The sequence below is a fragment of the Scomber scombrus genome, chromosome 20 (genome assembly GCF_963691925.1).
Source record: "Scomber scombrus chromosome 20, fScoSco1.1, whole genome shotgun sequence".
Taxonomy (NCBI): domain Eukaryota; kingdom Metazoa; phylum Chordata; class Actinopteri; order Scombriformes; family Scombridae; genus Scomber; species Scomber scombrus.
Window position 1 is genome coordinate 9,514,925 of NC_084989.1, and position 22,145 is coordinate 9,537,069.

Below are 22,145 nucleotides of genomic sequence, written 5' to 3' on the forward strand. Positions count from 1 at the left end.
TTTGTTTACTGTCAGAATTTGAAATTTTTTTAAACATTTAAAGATAGGGTGAAAGGTTTCCAAATCCCTTTTAACCTGAACACTGAAGTCACAGTTGAAATAATGGGTTTTGAGATACCAGTCAAACCTGACCCAAACAGAAGGGAGAATAACACTACATCAGTCAAACTATAATATATATACGTTGCTTTGGAAGTGCATACTGGATGGCATACCATGAAGTGTAAGTGTAATTAGATTTATTCATAGTGGAAACTCAGGTGAAGTGAGCTAACACTCCTCTCCTCTCCCGTTGTTCGATGAGTCAAAAACAGATCATATTTCCACAGGTGGCTGTGAGACGAACTCGCCCTGGAATGTTGAAGAACATAAATCTCCATAATTGCATGGTATCGATCAGATAACTAAAGCTACAACTGGCGAGGGAGACACCCTTTTTTTAAACTCTGTGCCATTTTTCATGCTTTTATCTGACATCAAGAGGGGAGTGTTATTCACTTAACGTGCACACACAAGCACATGCACACTCCATTTCTCTCACAGAAACACACATATGAATGCTGATACATCCATGTCTAGCAGAGCCACTCACACTTCTATGGAAAAAGTAAGGATGTCAAAAGATGTGCTTGGAATATGTTTTCACTGCTCTGACTTTGACTGCATACATTGAAAGTATTCACGGAGACTCGCAGAGGCCCGTGACATCAGTGTCCTGTAATTGATGGGACAATGTCAAGACTTCTAAAATCCGTAAACCTCTGCAGCATGACTGCACAGTATGACTTGACTGAGGAAAGAGAGACAAGTCTTTTCATCCAGACTGACTTCCATGACATGTGCTCTCCACTTTTCTCTTGCGTGTCTTCACTTGACAGTACAGAACAAGGCCTAAATCCTCAAAAGTGAATCCAGCCACATAAAGCATCTCGGGCATTCTGTGACTGTTTGTCTTCATGTCTGTGTTTACATATAGTGAGTATACATGTAAACCACATACGGTATCTCTTTATTCCACTCAAGGAGGGTGGACACTTTTGCGATATCTTGAACTGATTAACTATAGATTTTGCAGTCTTTGCTAGCTTTTCAAGAGCTCTAAGAAAAGATATGATTTTCTACCATTTGCTTTTACAAACTGGTGATATTGGGCCTTTTCTACAATGCACATTTTTTATACTCTGGTTTTCATGATTTGGCTAGGCTGACAGATTTCATTCTCAATTGTTTAATCCCCACCTCTGGAAACACATGTCTTTCCTGGTCTTTATTAAGTTTTGTTTGTCTGTATTTTTTTTCCACAGTGCCCTACTCATCAGCCACACTGTTCAAGTGAATGAAGAAAAGAAACACCATAAACTTTTTCTACAAGAGGTACACAAAATTGTATACCATTAAAGACTGTAATTACATTCATTTGAAAACAAAGGACATGATAGAAGGGCTTGACCACAAGCTGTATACAGAACGTATGTCAGCTTTCTCATGCATTTTCCCAGAGTCTGCATGCACTGTAAACAAAGTGAGATAGTTTCTTCAGTTCAGGCTTCTGAACTCTTAAACCTCAGGTTGCCAAGAGTGACATCAGCAGCCTCAGACACAGATCCATCTCTCCCCTCAGGGCTTGGGGAGGAGGGAAGGGAAGAAGTTGGGATGGAGGGCGGAGAAAGAGAGGAGGGGGGGGGTTGAGGTCGGTTGGTGGAGGGGTGGGGTTATAGGTCCCCTTCTCTGCCAGGTGTGCTTTTCACACAAACACACACATCCTCTCCCCTTGCACAGCGGTGTCGGCGGAGGGGTGAAAAATGACAAGAGCAGACACTGGAGCCGGCATGACAGAGAGTTTGTGCTGCTGCAGTGAGTTCCCACAAATCTCACAATGTTGGGATTAACATACACTCATACTCTTCATCGTCTTAAAGTCCATAGTCTTATTGATGATGAGGGGATATAATCCCTTATGCTTCTTAAAGGAAAGATGGTCACATATTGTAAATCACATGGGTCACTCAATGGACAGAGAAGTCCATAACTTTTGAGTTGACTGAGTTGTGATGCAGCATAATCTTTTTTCTCTGTACAATAACAATATGTTTTCTTTTTTTCTTCTTTTTTCACCCAGGTCAACATACACACACAATAGATAAGGGAAAAAAGAAAACACTGTTATTTTTTTTTTTTTTAAACAAACGTTTATAACCTTACATGTGGAATTTAGAATAAAAATATAATAAATTGTGATATTTGCTGACAACACACATTTGCCTAACGATTTTTCATGTTATTTTAAACTGAAAGATTTTGGAAAACATTAAAAGTTTGGCAGTTTTTGTTAAAAGGTAACGTTTTAATCATAAGAATTGCTGAAAATAAAATCAAGTCTTTTTCAGTTACTGTAGTACTGTAGGATATATCCCATTCAACACCAAAACCAAGTTTAAAAGATTTTCCAAAACACCATTTCAGTGCTTAACTTCTGCATATTTCTAGTCATGCCAATACTCATGCTTTCATTGACTCTTCACATGATTTGTTTTTAAGAGAGTTCATTTTATATCTACAGAGGGAATTGATCAGTACAGGTCTCTGTAGTGAGATATGCCTCAAAATTAAATTAGTGTTTATCTCAGTTTGACAGAAGCTATTAAGAACATGAATTTAAAATGAACTCATGTTCACAGGGAGTACTGTCTGCTGGTATATCTGATGCTAATCGGTACCAACTTTAAATCAGAAGCAGAAGATGTGACTGGCTCCAGCTTGTGCTAATGAACAGGCCATACAGTGATAGGACAAACATCCCTGGGTCACCATGTCATAGCTTCCCTGCCATTAATTACAACTCAGCCGGTGCGTATAAGCTACTAATGATTATCTAAAGATACAGCAGATTATCTCCGGATGTGAGCTCTTTGGGAAACATAAATATTCTACCTCTTCTTTCCTCTTTTTCATTCAGCCCGCTGGTTTTGTCTGTGGGACCAGGGGTTCCTCACATGGTGCCCATTATTGTCAAGTAAGAAAATGATGGCTGGTTAAGACCACCAGTGCAGTTTTTTTTTTTTTTAAATTCCGCCAGCAGAATTTGAATTTCTTTGTTTTTCATTAAGTTTTTGCAGATCTAGAATTTAAATTTCCACGAGCCTGCAAAACACTCAGAATCTGATTGTTCTTTGTTTGGATAAAGTGAAATAGAAAATGTCAATAGTAGGTGAAAAAATACATTTCAAACTGCAGTGTAAATTCAACCCATTCCAGCCATGCTGCAGTTATTTGTTAAGAATCTTGTGAATGCGATCCCTTTAATTCAGGGGAAATTTCTTGACTTTAGTAAGTAAGTAACTTTATTTATATAGCACCTTTCAAGAGCAGAGATGTCACAAAGTGCTTCACAGAGGAAATAAAGCAGAAAGCACCCATACTGACATAAAACAAAAAAACACAATGAATAGAAAGTAGAAAACTAACACAAAGACAAATGTGAACAAATGGGTCTTGAGCTGCTTTTTAAACGTGTCCACAGATCTTAAATCCAATGTTAGAAAGTTCCGGTTTTGGAGCCACAACTTCAAAAGCACAGTCCCTTTTAGTTTTAAGCGTCGTTCTAGGAACAACCAGAAAACCCTGATCAGAGGACCTTAGAGACCTGCTGCATTACCCTTATTGTGGGCGTTTATTTCCTTTTAATGATAGTTAAACTCAACAGTTTGATTCTTGCAAGGTAATAAAATATAGGATGCACATTTATTTGTATCTATAACAGAAAGCTATTTTTTTTAACATTTATGAATGCACTGTATTCATTCAGACTGGTGACACAGGAATAATGACCATGTCTCTATGTTAATCATATAATGAAATGAGGTCACTGACAAGGGTCTGTAAGCAAGTGAATTGTTTATACAAGGCAGAATTTTAATCATAAATATGTACTAATCCATTCTTATTTGATGTGTTTAATGTGCTGATGAAGCTTGACTTGTAAAGAATGTGTAGTCTCTTGATTTAGCTTTCTTTCTAACTTTGTTTTGCTGTGAGTAAACCAAGTCTTTTCTCTCTGAAGTAAACACAAATACTAATGACAAAACACCAAGGATAGGAAAAGAATGACCCTCTGGAAGTAGAAAGTACACAGTTTCTGGTCCTCCATGTGCTTTGGATTGTGTATTTATTAAGTTGGAATAGGAGCAATTGTGCCAAAGTGAAAAGCTGAATACCTTTGTTTGCAAAAGGATTATACTAATTACAAAAGAAGTGTTCCAGAATACATTTCAGCTTTCAAAGATCATATCTATTAACTTCATCAAATCTGCAATTTGCCAATTATATTAATTGATATCCAAATGTCACTCATTTCTTGTTTTATTGTTGCTTCTTGTCAGTGCATTTCTGCTCTGAGACCAAAGGCAAAGCACAGCACTTTAAAAATGCAGCGCTAACAATAAATAATTTAGGCAATTGAGACTAAATGAAAAATTATCAATGATAATATTTCTACTCCAAACTTTTAACACACATTCCTTGCTGTGCATGCATATTATAGTATTCATATTTTTCTATAATTGCTGACTTAGAATCACTGCGCCCGTTTTATAGATTATCCGTTAATGTAGAAAAGTGAATCTCGGCATGAGCTCATCACCAAAACATCCCCTCTAAACAAATGGTGAGACAACTGGCTTTCTGCTTTATCTTGAACAAAAGGCATCTATGGTTACATCTTCTTGGTTACAGAAACATGACACAGTGTTTTTACTCCAACACTTTCGACTGATTCCAGATTGTGTTCCCCAAGGGCTCCAGTGTAATTTGGTAATTTGTCCACGGTTACCTTTTAGCATTTTTACAACTTTTTGATGGAATGTAGTCGTACAAAAGGCCGGTGTGGCATCATTATACAGTACAAAAAGTCTCTGGACATTCATTCATACCTATGGTGCATCAGTGTGAAGTTACAGTAATACTGAGGAGGTTGGGTTTCAGGGATAATAACAGCCAATGGTCCTTTTGGTTGCCCTCATGTTCAAGGAATTCCCCTATTCTGGGCTTTTTATTGAAGTGTCAGTGCATTGGTGTCACTTTTGGATACTGTAACAGTATAGTGTATTGAAATGCATGAAAATTACCTAGAAAATTATAGGAGATTATGTAATATAGTACCAATAATAATCACTTTTCAATTTTCATATTTTACTATTGCTTACTATATTTTTTTGTTGTATATTCCTTTGTAGTGGATATTTAATTTCTCCTGGAGGACAAATTAAATCAGAACAGCACAACACATCTGGTCTCATTTCATTCCCTCTGCGACAGTATGGGCACAAGAGGCTCGGGTGAAGGGGAAGACCACAGGACACAGAATAAAGCTAGTTCCCTGTCCATTACCGACCATGAGACTCTGCTGATACATGGTGGCACCCTTCTATACAAATCCCCTTGATATCTGCTACACACACGCTTACACTCAGAGGCAGGCGGCAGCCTAAACTTACTCTGTCACTCTGCCGTACTCAGATTCCTACAGAGGAGGAAAGGGGCCCCCACGGGGACCCTAATCGCTAAAGCAAAGGGTCATCCATCAAGTTAGGCTCAGTGGGGACATTAGGGGAAAAGGCAGAGGAGGGATGAACAGCATAGGGGAGGGAGAAGTAACAGGGAGAGACAGAAATGGACAATAGGGGGTGGGGGGGATTGAGAAAGAAACAGATTGAAATACAATGAAGAGAGAGACAGAGGCAGAGCCAGGCTCTGTGTTTGTTTAGGGTCTGTCTCTGTCATTGTGTCGCTGTGGTAGAGGGGTTACGGGGGTGTCTCTCGGACACTGGGGGCTGCTGTGCTCTGCTGATAGTCCTGCGACTGAGCATATGTCACCAGTCTAGCGCGAACGAGGGCGCTGCCTCTGCTGGGGCACACGTCATTAGCACCATCTGTGACAGTACCCATGAGGCCCTGGTGCGCGCAAATACGCTGGTTTTGTTCTTTTGGGGAGGGAGTGGAAAATGAGAGAGGAAGGGGTACTACTTGGTTATGTGTGTACCCTGTTTCTTCCAGGGTCACTGCTGTTCAACTAGAGCTCGTATTGACGGAGGAGGGGTGAGTGAACCCAAGGTACCAGCGTAATGTGTGTGTGTGACGGTGTGAAAGTGAGAATGTGTGATTAGGGGTGCACGTGTGCATTTACGTGTGTTTGTGAATCAACTCTCCATGTGCACACAGTGTCATGCATACGTACCAGTGAGTCCAGGACACCAGTATGGCAATGATTACAGCCCTTTGGGAGGGAGGGTAAGACGGGCCCGGGGTCCGCTTGTTGTAGTCGTGTTGAGTCCAGATAGAGGAAATGCTGCAATAATAAGAACAGGAAGGGTAAATGGCCTATCAAACACACCCCTCTCTGACCTCCCCTGAGCCCGGCCGACCAGGATGAAAGATCCAGCCACTTTCTTCTCCTTAATGGTTTCCTTGGTAATCAGCGCAGCGGAAGTGCTCCAGTCCGGGGTGATTAGCCAGGGCTAGGATTCCTTAATCGCACCGGCCCCGTTCTCATGCTTTGAAAAAAAAAAGGAGGGAGTGGGAAGGAGGGAAGAGGAAGCAAGGGTGATAACACGGCTGTGTGTTTAAAGAGAAAGCAAAGGGGGAGAGATGTTTGGATACGAGAAGATTTGGGAGGGCCACAAGCAGAGAAGTCAGAATTGACGTTACTTGGCTTCCTATGGATTTGGCTTGACAGTTCGTTGTGTTTCTTCAAAGACGTGGAAACAGACAGAGAGAGAGAGAGAGAGAGAGAGAGAGAGAGAGAGAGAGAGAGAGAGAGAGAGAGAGAGAGGGTTCAAGTTAATCAGAAGAGATCATGTAAGTTTCAGGAAGTCTGTAAAAGTCAAAAGCCAAAGGACTCTCATTGAGAAAACAGACATTCATGAGGTGACTGCATGCTAATCTGGCTGAAACATGACCTCCCAGACACCAATGACTCATGGCATAGGCTAACATTTAGATGTTGCAAGCAAGTGGCAGGGATTTACCATATTTATCTAGGATGTGTTTTATTTACATTTCTTTTCTTCATCCGCCAACAGCTTTCAGTAAAATCTACCAACAATGTTTGGCTGTGTAGGATTTGTTTTCAGCACTGTGATTTGGCTTCAGCCTCCAGTTTAAACAATAATTAAATACTCAGAGAGGCCAGAGACTACAGTATACTGTACATATTCCTTACAACACAGCTCACATCATTCTTTATTCAAATAACTCTTAATATACAGGATTACTGTTGATTAGGATTACTGACGTATAGTCTTACAGGAGTTCTAGCATTTGATAGTGGGGTAAATTCCTCAGACAGTAAAATGAGAGCCTGTCTGTGGGCTGATGGTGACTGATGCTGGGGTCAGAGCATTTAGCCTAACCACAGAATTGCAGACTGCATGAGTCACAGTTACAGGCAACACTCTCTGTTCCCACAGGTTGCTACTTCAATCAAGTCTAGGACTGGAGCATTTTCCTCATGTTTGTACAGAACAATCATCTCTTACCAATATAACCAAAACTAATGCTGTTTCCCCACTGGTTCTTGTATTGAAAGACTGCACCACATTTGTCATAATCATAATATAAGAATTGCTGAACAATGTTTGGATATGTTTGTTTTGTCTTGTATCAACAATGGAATCAGTTCCCAATTGTAATACTATAATTTTGGATGGTGTCCATTTTCATACATAGAAATAGCAAGTATTTGATTTTTATACCACAATTGTATGTTATTTTTAAAGATGAAAAAAAGCTTTATTATCTGCAAAGAACTGGACACCTGAACACCAAAAATAACTACAATTGATTATCTGTCACACCTGGTGACCCAATCACATGGGGTGACCATGCCCAATTGTTCAGTAATAACTACCTGCAATTAAATTAGTTAAATAAAGAAAATCAGTTAACCAACTATATAAAATTTCATATAAAATAATTTATTATGGAAGATTTTACAAAATATTTGTAAACGTAAGTGGGAAAGAATCTCAATCAAGAGAATGATTGACTAGCTAATTTTATTTTTATTTATTTATTTTTTTTGGGGGGGGGGGGGTGCATGACTTGACAACTTCCCAAGCTGACTTAGTGATATTATCACAGAAATCAAAGAGCTGCGGTGAAACAGTATCATTTTAGGTGCCCTTGTGGTTTTCTTTCAGGAGCCGCATTCCTAATGCATTGAAGCTCCTATCTGTTTTCCTTTGCTAATATTCCCTTGATGTTTAATGCGGCGTTCAATTTCCCTGTCGACAATGACAATGTACAGTGGCAACATTCTTCAAACATACCTAAACACACAAACATCCAAGCCTTGGATTTGTTTTCATTTAGGAATTCCCCTACTGAGCCCTGATGTTCCCACCCAGTCAAACCAGCTTGTGCCTTAACTATATTTCAAAGATCACGTTACAACAGTTGGTTTCCAAAATGTCTTTTGGTATTGTGAACATGCTTACAAACAGGTATCGTGTATGTCCACTTACGGACATGACAATGAGTGACCCCACCCAGGCTTTTGTCTTAGCTGCTACAGGGATTTGGCATCTCACAGTGCAACTTCTCATGTATCATGCTTTAAAAAATTCCCCTATCCGTGCTTTTAGCATGACTTCTGTGGAAATATGCCCACACACAGGCAAACAGCTACTATAAGTTTGTTGGCAAACAAGTACACACACACACACACACACACACACACACACACACACACACACACACACACACACACACACACACACACACACACACACACACACACACACACACACACACAGGATTATAGAGCATTTGAAATACTCTAAAATGATTGCTTTCACTCTTGTCTCTTCTATGTTTAAGTCCTGGGGGCTCTGCAGGTGTGTGTCTCTAAATACATTACTCTCATACCTGCACACATCTTTAGCTGTTGACCTCAACCTACACCCCCCACCCCCACCCCCCCCCACCTCAGCCATAACTGGGCGTATTTAGCTAACAATACCTAAATTGCTCATATGAACATGTCACTTTAAATCATCCTAATGTCAGGCTTATATATTACAAAATTCCCAGAAATGCCCTCTGGCTGACAGACCAATAGGTGATGTGAAAGGTGAAGGTGAAGAAATTAATATAGCTATTAAGCTGCCCACATTTCTTTTTCCCTGAGCATCTTCAGTGACAAAAAGTATTAGTTTCCACCTGGTGTAAAGGTTCCCAGCTCAGTGTGTCTTTTGAACTTAATGGGAGCTGAGGAGTGTAACTGTTTGAGCTGTAAATGTCTCACAGTGCTATGACCCTTTGCCACCGCAATGGATAAAAGAAAGATAGGGGGGCTATGTGCAGAAGGCAAGTAGGAGAGAAAGAGGGAGAGGCACATAGAAGATTGTACAAAACAGATGAGACAGAACAAAAGACGGTAGACAGAGAGATAAGGAGAGAGAGCTCGACGGACAGACACACCAGGCGTCTCTGTCTCACCATCCTGTAGTCAGTGAGCTGTCAGCGATCCTCCCTGCCTGCTCTATGGGTACAGCCCCGCGAGCGATGGCATTTCAAATAGCCTTATAAATCAAGAGTTATGTTATGTCACCCTGCCACTGCCATTAACACACAGAAGAAAAAACCACCACCCTTTTTTTTTTCAGTAGCACGTAGGCTTTATATTACTGTGTGCATCCCCTACTGAACAGTTAATATTTTACATCGGGCTCGTTCTCAGGCTGTAACTGAAATTTCAGAAACGTATCTTTATCTTGAGTCCAAGTCTCGAGAAAACTTACCGGCGCTCTTGCCATCAGGGGATCCATGAGAAACTGGCCCCTGACCCATTTCGGCTCCTAACCTGTAGGTAAAGAAACGCTCAACAATTACCTCAGCAATTACGAATGAGGTACCCTTGAGCAAGGCACTTGACCTCCAGTAGCTGAAGTGAAACTGCTCATTGGGCAGTAGTCTAAGATTGCGGTTGCACAAGGCTCACAGGTATGAAATGTGCATCTGGATGTTTATTATTATTATTACTACTCTTATTATTATTATATTTGTTTTGGTTCTTTTGGGGTTTTTTGTAAAGGAACCAACATGACATCAGGACTGTTTTGTATTTATATAGATCTCAGCTCTTTCAGCAATCCATTTAAAACCAAAGCATCTCTGTGTGAAACTAAATGATTCAAACATTATTATCCCACAAAAGCTTGAAACCTTTGTTTGATTAAATGACTTACTGTTCTGTGCCAGAGCAATGCTGTTTCCAAACAACTTATCTTAATGATAGACAGATGGCAAAGGAATTCATTGCTACACCAATGTGCCTCGTGTCACCTTGAAAACTTTTTTTTTTTAATGCCCCACACGACCCTCCACACCTGCTGCAAAACAATTTCCCCTGCAAAGCAAGTCATCCGTAATACATGTAAGTCACGGTTGCCAGGGTTAAATATAGGAATCATGCACAGAGGGGTAATCAGGAGTTCTCATCGCAGGATCCCCCGAGACTGATCCCCGGCGTGTGACATGGCTGTCAAAACACTGACGGATTGTTTTACCAACACGCGCACGCATCCACACACAAACACGCAGCAGCATGCATGCACATACACAACAGCACGCAAGCACAAACACGCACACAAAGTCACACTGACAGATTGTTTTACCAACTCCATAGGCTTGACTGACACATATTCTCCTGGGTATCCTCCCAGCTCTCTGCTTTACGAGGTAAATACAATCGAACAATTTGGCGCTGTAAGTTTTGTTATTTAATAAAGACCAGACTTTTTGTCAGATGACACTATCAGTATCTGATAAAGCCAGGCAGTAAATACAATTTTACATATATCATTTCCTAAAAATGTATGTACTTCTACTTTATTTGATTACAGTGTCCAATGCAATGTCTATGCAAAAAACAAAGAAAAATACTTAAGCATATTAGTTTGCTTCTTAAGGAGCATCACTCTAAATTATTTCAAATTTCCTTCAGATTTTTTAGCTTGAATGTAAAACAGACATGCAGAAGTGCAGCAGTCAGGTGCCCTGTTGGATTCTGTCTGTCATTCCATTAGCCAAATCATGAGCTTTTGAACATGTCAAAAATCCAATAACCCTATTAAACCGCATTGACATATGACAGTTAATTCTGTTGCCGTATGTCATTATGGAGAATATATTGGTTAAATGCTTCCTGGGACAGATGCTTCTTTGAGGCTAATCAGTAGTAATTGATGGTCCAATTGGGTTAGAGTGGCCTTGCTCTGGCCAGTGTCTTTGGCCTGAAGCTTTCAGGGGGACAGGCAGAGGAACGGATAGACTGAGACACACACTGATTTTGGCTGTGCCAGTGCTTCATAAACAGTTTCTGGATCACAGCAGGATGAAACGGAACACCTTGTACCCGCATGATGGCAATTTGTGGAAACACTGTTAGACGCTGTGACTGGTAATGCTCTTTAAACAGCTTTGTTCCATGCCTTCTAGTGTAAGATGTGTGGTTGTTTAAGAAGTGGGGGTAGAAATAATGTTGTGTACTAACAGCAGTTATGTGTTTGGTAGTAGAAGGCAACTGTAGCAGTGTGGGTATTAACGAAATGTACTTTTAAATCTACCTCTAATAAATGCAGGTAAGCCTCAATGATATTACTGTGACATGACTGATAATAACAGCACAAACATACATAGAACATACATACACATATTACTTTTAATTCTCATCTTTATACATTATTTAATCATAGAGACTTAAGTACTACAGCACTTGCTATTAGATTTAAAAAACAAAACAAACCCCCCCCCCCCCCAACTATTTTACTTATAATGGCTGCAATTGTCACAGGTGACCATTTTGGCTAATGTTAAATGCTACTATGAAAAAATACCAATGTCAGTTACACAGCAACATTTTTGTAACATTACCTAACCAAAGAAAAAAAAACAACCTACCAGAGCCATGGACATACCAGACCAAATAAAGGTGTATTGAAAACTGCCAATGTCCTTTACTGATCAGTGGTTTGACTTTAAGAGAGAGAATGTTATATCTTTCTTCAGAAGTTATACAATTTCATTTGAAACCCACCATGGCTAAAACAAAGTTAGATTAATTTGTAAGGATACGAAAAATAACTACAGCTTTCAGGGTGACAGTAATACATCATTATACCACCCGGTCTCATCCACAGTTTGTGAAATACTCATGAAATGTAATCTTTTGATTCATGCATATGGACACAAATTTTCCCCTTTTATTTATTTAAATTTTAAATTTTTTGCGACTCTCAGCACAACTTTCAAACTAATGTATTTCAGTTGAAAGTATACATCACCACACCTTGTTTGATTGACAGATGCAATCTATTGACATCTATGTAAGGTGACACATTTCCATGTCTGGAGGTGGCAGGCTAGTTGGATGGCTACAAAGATAGGTGTTTAAAAAAGGGCCTCGTTTTAAGGAAATAACAGAAGAAACTTTACTATTTAATTTAATTTTTACTATTTTACTATTTATTTTAAGCCATACCATGATCTTTCCCTAACCACCTGATTTTTGTGTACTACAGCACTGTGACACCATAAAACATCTTTCTTTTTTCTTTTTTTTTTAACATTGATGTGTAATGGTTTCCGAGTCCTGACCAATTAAAAAAAGAGGTACAGACACGAAAAATTGAAATACATTAGTTTGAAGAGTGTGCTGTGTATCATGACAAAAAAGGTACATTCGTATCCATGTACACAAATTTATAGATTACATTTCGTGACCATTTCACAAACTGCGTGAAACTTGGTTGATCTTACAGTTCTTGATAGTTTCATGATATCTACTAACATTTTCCTCGAATCTTATCTGTCCAGCGTTTAGTTTAGCATAGTTCCTCACTCTACTGTCCACAGTCTGACTCTTGACATGTCATGGTTTTAGCCTGGTAGTAAATCTTAAAAGTCGCTAAAAGAGAAACATTAGTTTACATACACTTACATTAGTAAGCAGAACTTATTAGTTCTGGTTTTGCTTCAACTTTTTATACTAAAATTGTCATAACAAATACAAAAACAAGCAAATAAATAATAGATTGAACCGGTTCTTTCTTCTTTTTTTTAGACAAACACCACACTTGTATACATTATAACACACTGACAGATAAGGCATACTGAGACATGTTTACCAGCAGCACTCACATAAAGTAACCAGCAAAATCCCTGAAGACTTTTCTAAGTGAATAATCTGTAAATTAGGACATGGAAAAAAGCTTTAATGATGCCCAGCAAAACATTTGACATCCCAGCCTGTCATGTTTTGGAATGGCCTTCAGACTTCACTTTGTTGCATTATACATCAACCCTTACCCTACATATTACATTTGCAATCCAGGGGCAAATATTTTCAATTGTGGGTGGGGGAAGAGGGGTTGATTTCTATGCTCTGGCAATTTGATACCACAGCACTTGAGAGTTATCATCGGAGTGGCCGTAAGCTCCGGAGCAATTCATAATTGTGTTCTCTCATCTCATATTGCAGCAGCTGAAGTTTTTAGTTTTTTTTATTTATTTTCTCTGCAGCACACATATAACACCCACACAAACAAATACATACACACACACACACACACACACACACACACACACACACACACACACACACACACACACACACACACACACACACACACACACACACACACACACACACACACACACATACACATACATACACACATAATCACATAGATGTCTCATCCCAGCACTTTTTTTGATGATACATTAAATGGTGTAAAGTTGCATCTTGCTCTATGTGCACATGTATGCGTGTGTGTATGTGTGTGTGTGTGTGTGTGTGTGTGTGTGTGTGTGTGTGTGTGTGTATGTGTGTGTGTGTGTGTGTGTGTGTGTGTGTTTGAAGCAGGGATCCTCCACCTGTGCTGGTTGGGAGTTAATCCGGTTAGGTCCCAGTCTCGTCTTCGCGGCTGAGCGGTGTGGTTGAAGCTCCACTGTGCCCTGCGGGGGCCTGGGGCGCCTCTCCAGCCCAACGCCTTGGCTTAAGCGTGGCGCGGTAAGGAGATGAGGCCGGCTCGGCCTTCGTTACAGAAATTAGATGGATCAGGGAGTAAACATAACCAGCTTTTTATATGATCCCCGGCTAAGAGCAGACAGAGAGTGGAGAAGATGGAGGGGAGGGAGGGAAGGGAGGAAGAGAAGGCGAGATTCCTCTTCTAATTACTTCATGGGTCACTGCTCCTGCAGGCAGATGTCAAAATCCAACACTTTCTGATGTGAAGAGTGCTGGAGAATGGGAGGGATAGAGTAAGAGGGGGAGGAAGGATAGCAAGAGCGTGAGGAAAGGGGGAGAGTAATGAGAACAGGAAGAGGGATGAGATACACTAGAAAGAGAAAAAAGAAGACTAGGAGGTTTAGAAGGAGAATAAAATGGTGATTTGGAGAGAATGTCTACGGAAAAATAAAGCAGCGTGAGGAGGAGGATAAAATAGGGAAAGATAATAGATAAAAGAAGAAAGTGAGGGGGATTTATGGAAGCAAGGAAAGCAAGGGGGTAGCAAGAGATGGAGGATGGATTGGGATGGTGTGTGTGTGTGTGTGTGTGTGTGTGTGTGTGTGTGTGTGGGGGGGGGGGGGTGTAACACATTGTCAGGAAAGTGGGAGAATGTGGTGGTGATGACACAGATTGGTTGTGGAGTGGCGGTGACCTGGGATGGCCTGTGTCTGGCAGAGAGGTAGCAGACAAACACAAGGCCCTTCAGATTTGCCACATGCCCCCTGGCACGCTGAAAAACCACTGACACCCAGCTGAAATGACAAACTGGCACTGCAACGTCAGGAGTTATGCTATGCCCTTTAGTATCGGAGTGGTCATACCTACATGTCAAAATTCCCACTGATCTCTGGTTATCAAAGTATTAAAGCAATCATATTGACTTGGAGCAGCATTTTGTCAGGTGTAATTTTTCTAATAACCCAAATGTGGGTCAGATACACACTTCCTAGATAGATACACACTTTATTATCTAATTCAAAGGCCTGCTATCTCATTTTATACACAATATCTTCTTTTTACCTATAAGGATTCAATCTATATGGAAGTTTTGTTTCTGAAAGAGACAATATGTTTGTTTCATATCAAACGAAAACTAAGTTTCACGGCCTGGTTCACATTGTCCAGGTGTAAAACTTTAGCTTATTTGAAAGAAAAAAGCAAACTATGTCTCTCTTCACAAAACCAAAATATTATATTAATGATAAAACCAAGTCATAATGAGTTTTTGCATTTCCTGAATGTATGCAGCCTCCTGAAGATGAGTGTTTTCATTTCACGCAAGGCTGTGATGAGATCTTAGAAAGCAAACACAGAATGTTGCCATCAAAGCAAAGCGAAGGACTTCTAAGGATGTGGGGCTATTATTGTTTTGATATGATACATTGATAATTTGGTGCCAAGGAAACTCAAAAGCGGCTGGATAGAAACTGCAGAACCTGTTCAGTTGGCAGTCGAGCGAATACTAAGCTGTACAATGAGCCTACACACTATGTCCCTCCATAACCACCCATCCCCTTCATTTCCTTTTGAAAGCAAAATGGATCCTTTACAACTCAATCCGTAGGCCTGTGGATCTTGTCTTTCTACTTCCAAACTGTGCCACGGTTTTAGGAGAGGAGGAACAAAGATATCAGTCCAAAGCAACCGTGCTGCTCTTGCAAACACCTCCACACTGGGAAGAAAAAAAGCAGGTATTATTGCAGGTGTTTTGGAATTGAGGGAAATCTTTGATATACAGTAAATCTAAAGCCTCTTATATCGTCTGTTTCCTCCTTATTTCATCACGTCTGAGTGTGTGTGTGTTTTCCCCTTTTTTCAATTACAGACAGTCCAAACCAGTTTTAGTCTTTCTTTTTTTTTTTTTTCTTTTTTTTTTTTTTTTGCAGTTTCATGACCTCGAACTACAACGCATTGCACTGTAGGAGAATGTTTTTGGGTGGTTTGATTTGATTTACTGTAAGCACCTGCCTCATTATTATTACCTATTTGAACTGATGTGCAATAAAACCTCACATCTGTGCAATTAGACACTTTTGGGGATCATTTTTAATTGTATTCTTCATCCATAGTTCAATAATTGGACTATAAACCTTGTACCCAACTCTGAGGGCCGAGCATCAACAGAACCAGTGTTTGTGGATGGGGTGGTTGTTGGTTGTTGGTCAGTGGTGCACAGGGCTCTCTGAGGCCAGATTGAGGCTGATTTGGTCTCAGTGAATATGGCTCACTTCCCCCTCAGTGCAGCCGGCATGCCCCCAGGTCCTGATTTACTCCTGATTTGTGGGCTGCCTGTGTCAAAGCCAGGCACCACTCAGGCCTCAATATGACATATACTGTACTACCGTAAACACACACACACACACACACAGACAGACATTCACCCACATGCATGCATATGCACATGTACACATAGTGTATATGTATAGATTTGCTTGCAGGTATGCACAGCACCATGTGTAACTGCAGACACATGCTCATAAACCAGCCTGCTTCACCTCACACTCATGCAGATATATGACACTGCAGATAGATAGATAGATAGATAGACAGATAGACAGATAGACAGATAGATAGATAGATAGATAGATAGATAGATAGATAGATAGATAGATAGATAGATAGATAGATAGATAGATAGATAGATAGATAGATAGATAGATAGATAGATAGATAGATAGATAGATAGATAGATAAGAAGCTAAAGGTACAAGCAGATGGAGATCCCTTCGGCAATGACTTCTAAGCCCTGATCTCCAGGGGCTGCTGGGATTTTCATTTCAATAGGCCCTAAATATTCATCGCTTTCTCTCTCCCCACCCTTTCTTTAAACCCTTCTGCTGGCCGTTTGAGGCGTGGAGTTGGCAACCCAGCCAGGAGAAGTGAAAGAGAGGGTTTGGGTAGACCAGCAAGTGGGTAGATAAAACTCACACTCACACATAGGCTCATGCATGCAGTCATACATGCAACCCATTACACACATACACACACCACGCCAAACATAGCACACAGTGCCAAGAGCCAACAATGTGCTTTTGTTTTAAGGAAGACTCTCTTATTAAATCAAACATCAGGGCCGTCTTTCAAGCCAGCCTTTGTCTGTCTGTTCAGCTCTGTCCTCGCTGGCCTCTCGGCCCCCGACGGCCTGTGCATGAGTGTTAAGAGAACCCATTGACATCCCTGGATTAACATATATTAAGGGGTTAAATGAAAGTGCCATTATTGTGGTTTAAGAGTGAAAGCGACCCGTGGGATATTATGCTTCCCACTTGAAGCTATGAATGGCTAATACTAAACAGCACTTCATTATGGGAGCGCGCTTCATTGACAGTGTCTATCAGAACTGGAAAATCTCCTCTTGAAAAGCTGTTGAAGTTAAACAGCTTGAATCCAAGCTGGTTGGGTTGATACTGTGAGGGCACTTCAGCAGTGTTCTCTGAGAAAATCTTGTGGCTGTTGTCCACCAGGTACACGTATGTCTGTGAACAACATGCTTTCAAATAGTGCCTGTAAAGCAATGTAGTGTCTGGATCAGAAACCAAAACACCATCCATTTACATGAGATCACTGCAGTAACACAGTAGAGGTCGCATAGGAAAAAAAAAAGCACAGAGTTGTAGGAGAAACATACTGTACTACTGCAGTATTTTGTGGCATAATAATAATTGAGGAGGTGGTATGCTTTTTATTCCCTCAATTAATTCATCCACAGTTTAAACAGTAACACCATCGCATGCTGCACACAGCTAGTTCTGCTTAACCCATCAGGTCAAATGGTCAGATCAACATAACTTTAGATTAATAAACATCCAGTTCGGAATTCTGCAACAGGTTTTGAATGAATTTCATGGCCCCCAGGATTTTCAAATACTATATAGTGTATAGTTAATGCAGAACTACATAAATGCATGAATACATAAATGAATACAAAACATGGCTTATATAATCGTCAGTAAAATGTCAGTATACCATGAAGGTGTAGGTCTTTATGTGCTGCTGTTACCCTTGCAGTGTACTCTTTACCACTTAACACAAAGTATAGTGTATCCTATTACCATGTGATGTATATTAAGCAAGCATTTTAAGCCACTTTGTCATAAGGAAGGCAGGGGCTATTATTCCAAACCCTTTACCCATTGCTTTCACTTGGAAGTGTGTGTAACAGTAGGGATGTGGCAGTGGCTGTCTGTAACAGCGTATCCTCTTACATATCCATGACGGTATAGAGGGATCTGTGACGGGGATTTCCAGAACGCATTTCTATTGACATGGATCTAAGGATCAGGTGAAAGAGAGAAGCGTGATACTGTGTTGTGTCATCCCAACAGACGGGATCTGCTTACTGCCATCCTGTCTGAAAAAGAAAAAAGAAAAAAGGTTGTTGTCATGTTCGTGGGTGCTTCAGAGTTCAGAGTAGTTGTAAGTGTTTGTGGGTTTGGTGACAGATACGTTTCCAATCACATACATTATAAAGCAATACACACACACACACACACACACACACACACACACACACACACACACACACACACACACACACACACACACATACACACACATACACACACACACACACACACACACACACACACAAACATACACAACACAAAACAAGAAAGTTTAGTTTCATGTTAGCCATTATTAGCTTTGCACTACCCTTTCAATTATGCAGACAGATGTTGGTGTGCTGTGTGTGTGTGTGTGTGTGTGTGTGTGTGTGTGTGTGTGTGTGTGTGTGTGTGTGTGTTTGCATGTGTGGGCAGACAGGAGTGTATGAGTGCAAGGCATCCATCTCCTGCTTGCTACACCGTGTCTGTCAGAGAATTGACATTGATGAGAGCAAACTGGATGGAGACAGCGTCCGTCCAGTCAGAGGCCTCAACATTATGGCTGCAATCCTTTTGATCATCCTTCCTTCCTTCTCTTTCTCTCTCTCTCTCTCTCTTCATCCATCTCTCTTCCTTCTGTCGGTTTGTCTGTCTCTGTCTGTGCTGTCTCCTTCTCTACCATCCAAAAGCAGATGAGCGGTCGCCGTTATGGCACATGACACACACCCTTTTGTCTTTTGAGTTTTTCCACCTCACTGACCCCCTCCACCACACTACCCCATCACACCTCCACCCCCACCTACCCACTCACATACATGCGTGTACACACCCACGCGCTACCTCCCTCCCTCCCTCCCTCCTGCCTCTCATCCCTCTCTCACTGACAAGACAGATCATGGAGGAACTCCTGCTGCGTCACTCTGAGAAAAACTGCAGTGATAGTGATATTAGGTTGATAATAGCCACATTGTCACACGTGTTCAAGCTCAAGTTCTGTAATAGTTTATCCATATTTACATAAACCAGGCTTTAAAGCATTAGTTGCACATTTTGAGAAATACACTTACTCGCTTGCTCTTACTTGTAGAGAGTGTGATGAGAAGATCAATACAACTCTCATATTCTCATATCTCCTATTTGCTCCTTCAATACAAGGCCAGCAGTGGGTTAGCTTAGCTCGGATAAAGAGTGGAAACAGGGGTAAACAGTTAGCCTGGCTCTGTCCAAAAGTAGCAAAATCTGTCTACTAGCACCTCTAAAGCTGATTAGGAAGTAACTGATCCTGGGTGAGAAACAATCTCACACATAAACCCTATAAAAACCACGAATTGTTATGTATACACTTTGGATTTTAAAATATAATATTTATTAGTATGCTTTTGTGGTGCTGGTATGGTGGATTTTGCTACTTGCAGACAGAGCAAGGCTAGCTGTTTCCCCAGTTTTGATGCTAAACTGAGAAGTGTACAAAAGAAATGCATGCACTTTGAACCTGTTTTGCAGCTTAGACTCTGGTAAAGTGCTTGTCTCCGGCATTAAAAGGAACACTGAACTATGCAGGAAGTTAAACTCTAACCATCGCTGATGTGTGTGACACCTAACAAGAGAACTCAGAGGTCAGAGGTGAAATCTACTTGTCTTCCCATTGAAGGAAGGAGAGCAGGTAATCCAATCTAGGTGAAGTCACCAGTTGAGATTTGAACCCATTGTGAGGGCAGCAGGGTGTGGTTTAAGAACTGATGAGTGTGCGGTTGAATATGTCATGTGTCAGAGAGCAGCGTTTTATAATTGTGCTACTTTGAAATCCTTCAGAAGTCAAAGAGCAACAACAGATGCCGAATCTGACACAAGACAATAGGCTGTGTACGGGAGTTACTAAGAAGACAGCTAATTTAATGAGGTGATGATATAATAATTAATATTGAAACTCTTAGTAATCAAGTGACTCAAGTCATTAGTTTAAGATTTTGACAGCTTGTATAATACAATGCAATCATTTAAAATATTTGGTTTCAACACAATTGTTTGTATAGGCTATGCGTCATTCATTCACATTATCACCCATCATGTTACAAAACGCATTTTTGGCAAGACATTCTTTAAGATCAGATTGTATCTCACACTGCTCCCCTCAGCAGAATAAGAACATCCCCAGCAAATAATCATAGTTTGTCACTGGCTCCCATTGTGGATTTCAGCAACAAATATCAGCGCATTGAGTCTGATCCTTTGTTATTAAGATGAAACTAGCCCCCGAAGTCTCTGCAGACTGAGTAAACAGAGCTAATAGAAAATCATGCCGGCTTGATTAACCTGCCTTATTACACTGTTTGCATAGAACATCATTAGCAACAACAGACGTTACTCATGGCGGAGAGTAAGAGCAAATACCTGTAGATTATTTGTTAGTAAACAACAGCATAGTAAATTAAAGTGAATAAGAGGTCAAATGGAGAGTTTGTGGTGATATGATATTTAGCTCTTTATGTGTAAAATTGTATGTTCATATATTATAATTATACATTCATTCATAAATACAAATACTATCATTTTTTACTGAATACTGAACTTGATTGTAATTTTATTTCTGAGACATAACAAGTAAAATGTAAACTATTGCGCCTGCAGCAGCTATAATTATTTCTTGCCTCATAGCCATGCAACAAAATTAACAGAAATAGTAAACGTTATAGCTAATGAAGATATATCTGGATTATTTACTGGACTGATTATTCAAAAAAAGAAGGAAAAAGGTCATTTAGATATCTTGATTGCAATAATGTTATTGTGTGCATCATGAACTGTATAATCACTGTTAAAATGATTCCAATCACACTCTAGTTAGTGAAAATTACTTTCCTGTCAACTTCAAACCAAATGGGAATCCATACAAAATTAGATGTATTGCAGACTATTTCAGGCAATATTTAAGTAATTAGTTGTACTTTTGCAACTACAAGGGGTGATGGATTACGTGCTGAAATGATCCTCCCCAAGCTAGTCAATGCTTGAGTGATAGAGAGGGATATGTTGCATTTTGGAAGGTAATGTTCATCCTTCCAGAGCTTTTAACAGGAGGGAGCACTGCCTTGCTGTGTGACAGACCCAGATCATGTGACCAGGCAGATGAGGAAGTGTTGACAGCAGATTCCCTTAATATGCAAATATAATAAGACACACACACACAAAACACAATCTTCTGGAAGGTGATATCTTATGAAACTATTTGCAGATACTTACAAAGAGGAAGGGGAGATTAGAAAAAAAAGCGGATGGAGAGGAGGAAAAAAGAACAAAAACGGGAGAGCAAACGAAAACCACGCTCTTTTTTTTCCCTCTTTTCATCCATGCAGTTTCTGTCTGTCTCCTTCCTCGCAGCTATGAGGCAGCAGTGATTGTCCCCCGTCGGTCCCAGGGTCCCCATGGTGGAGGCCCACCCTACAGCTATGCCCCCAGACACAGAGTCTGATGAGGAGCACAAGGCCACGAAGGCTTACCCTGAAAGCCCAGGGGAACGCACACACAGACACACATACACACATACACACACACACAGAGGCAGGCAGGCGAGCACAAATACATGCACAAAGGCGAGCAGGCACATGTACAATCAGCCAGACATGTACAGTGCACATATGAAAACGCATACAGGCAAATAAACACAAAAGCAGGTGGATATAGTCAGTTGTTGGCACACTTGCACACACACACTTGCAGGCACACACAGACTGGCACGGAATCAAAAGCAAAAA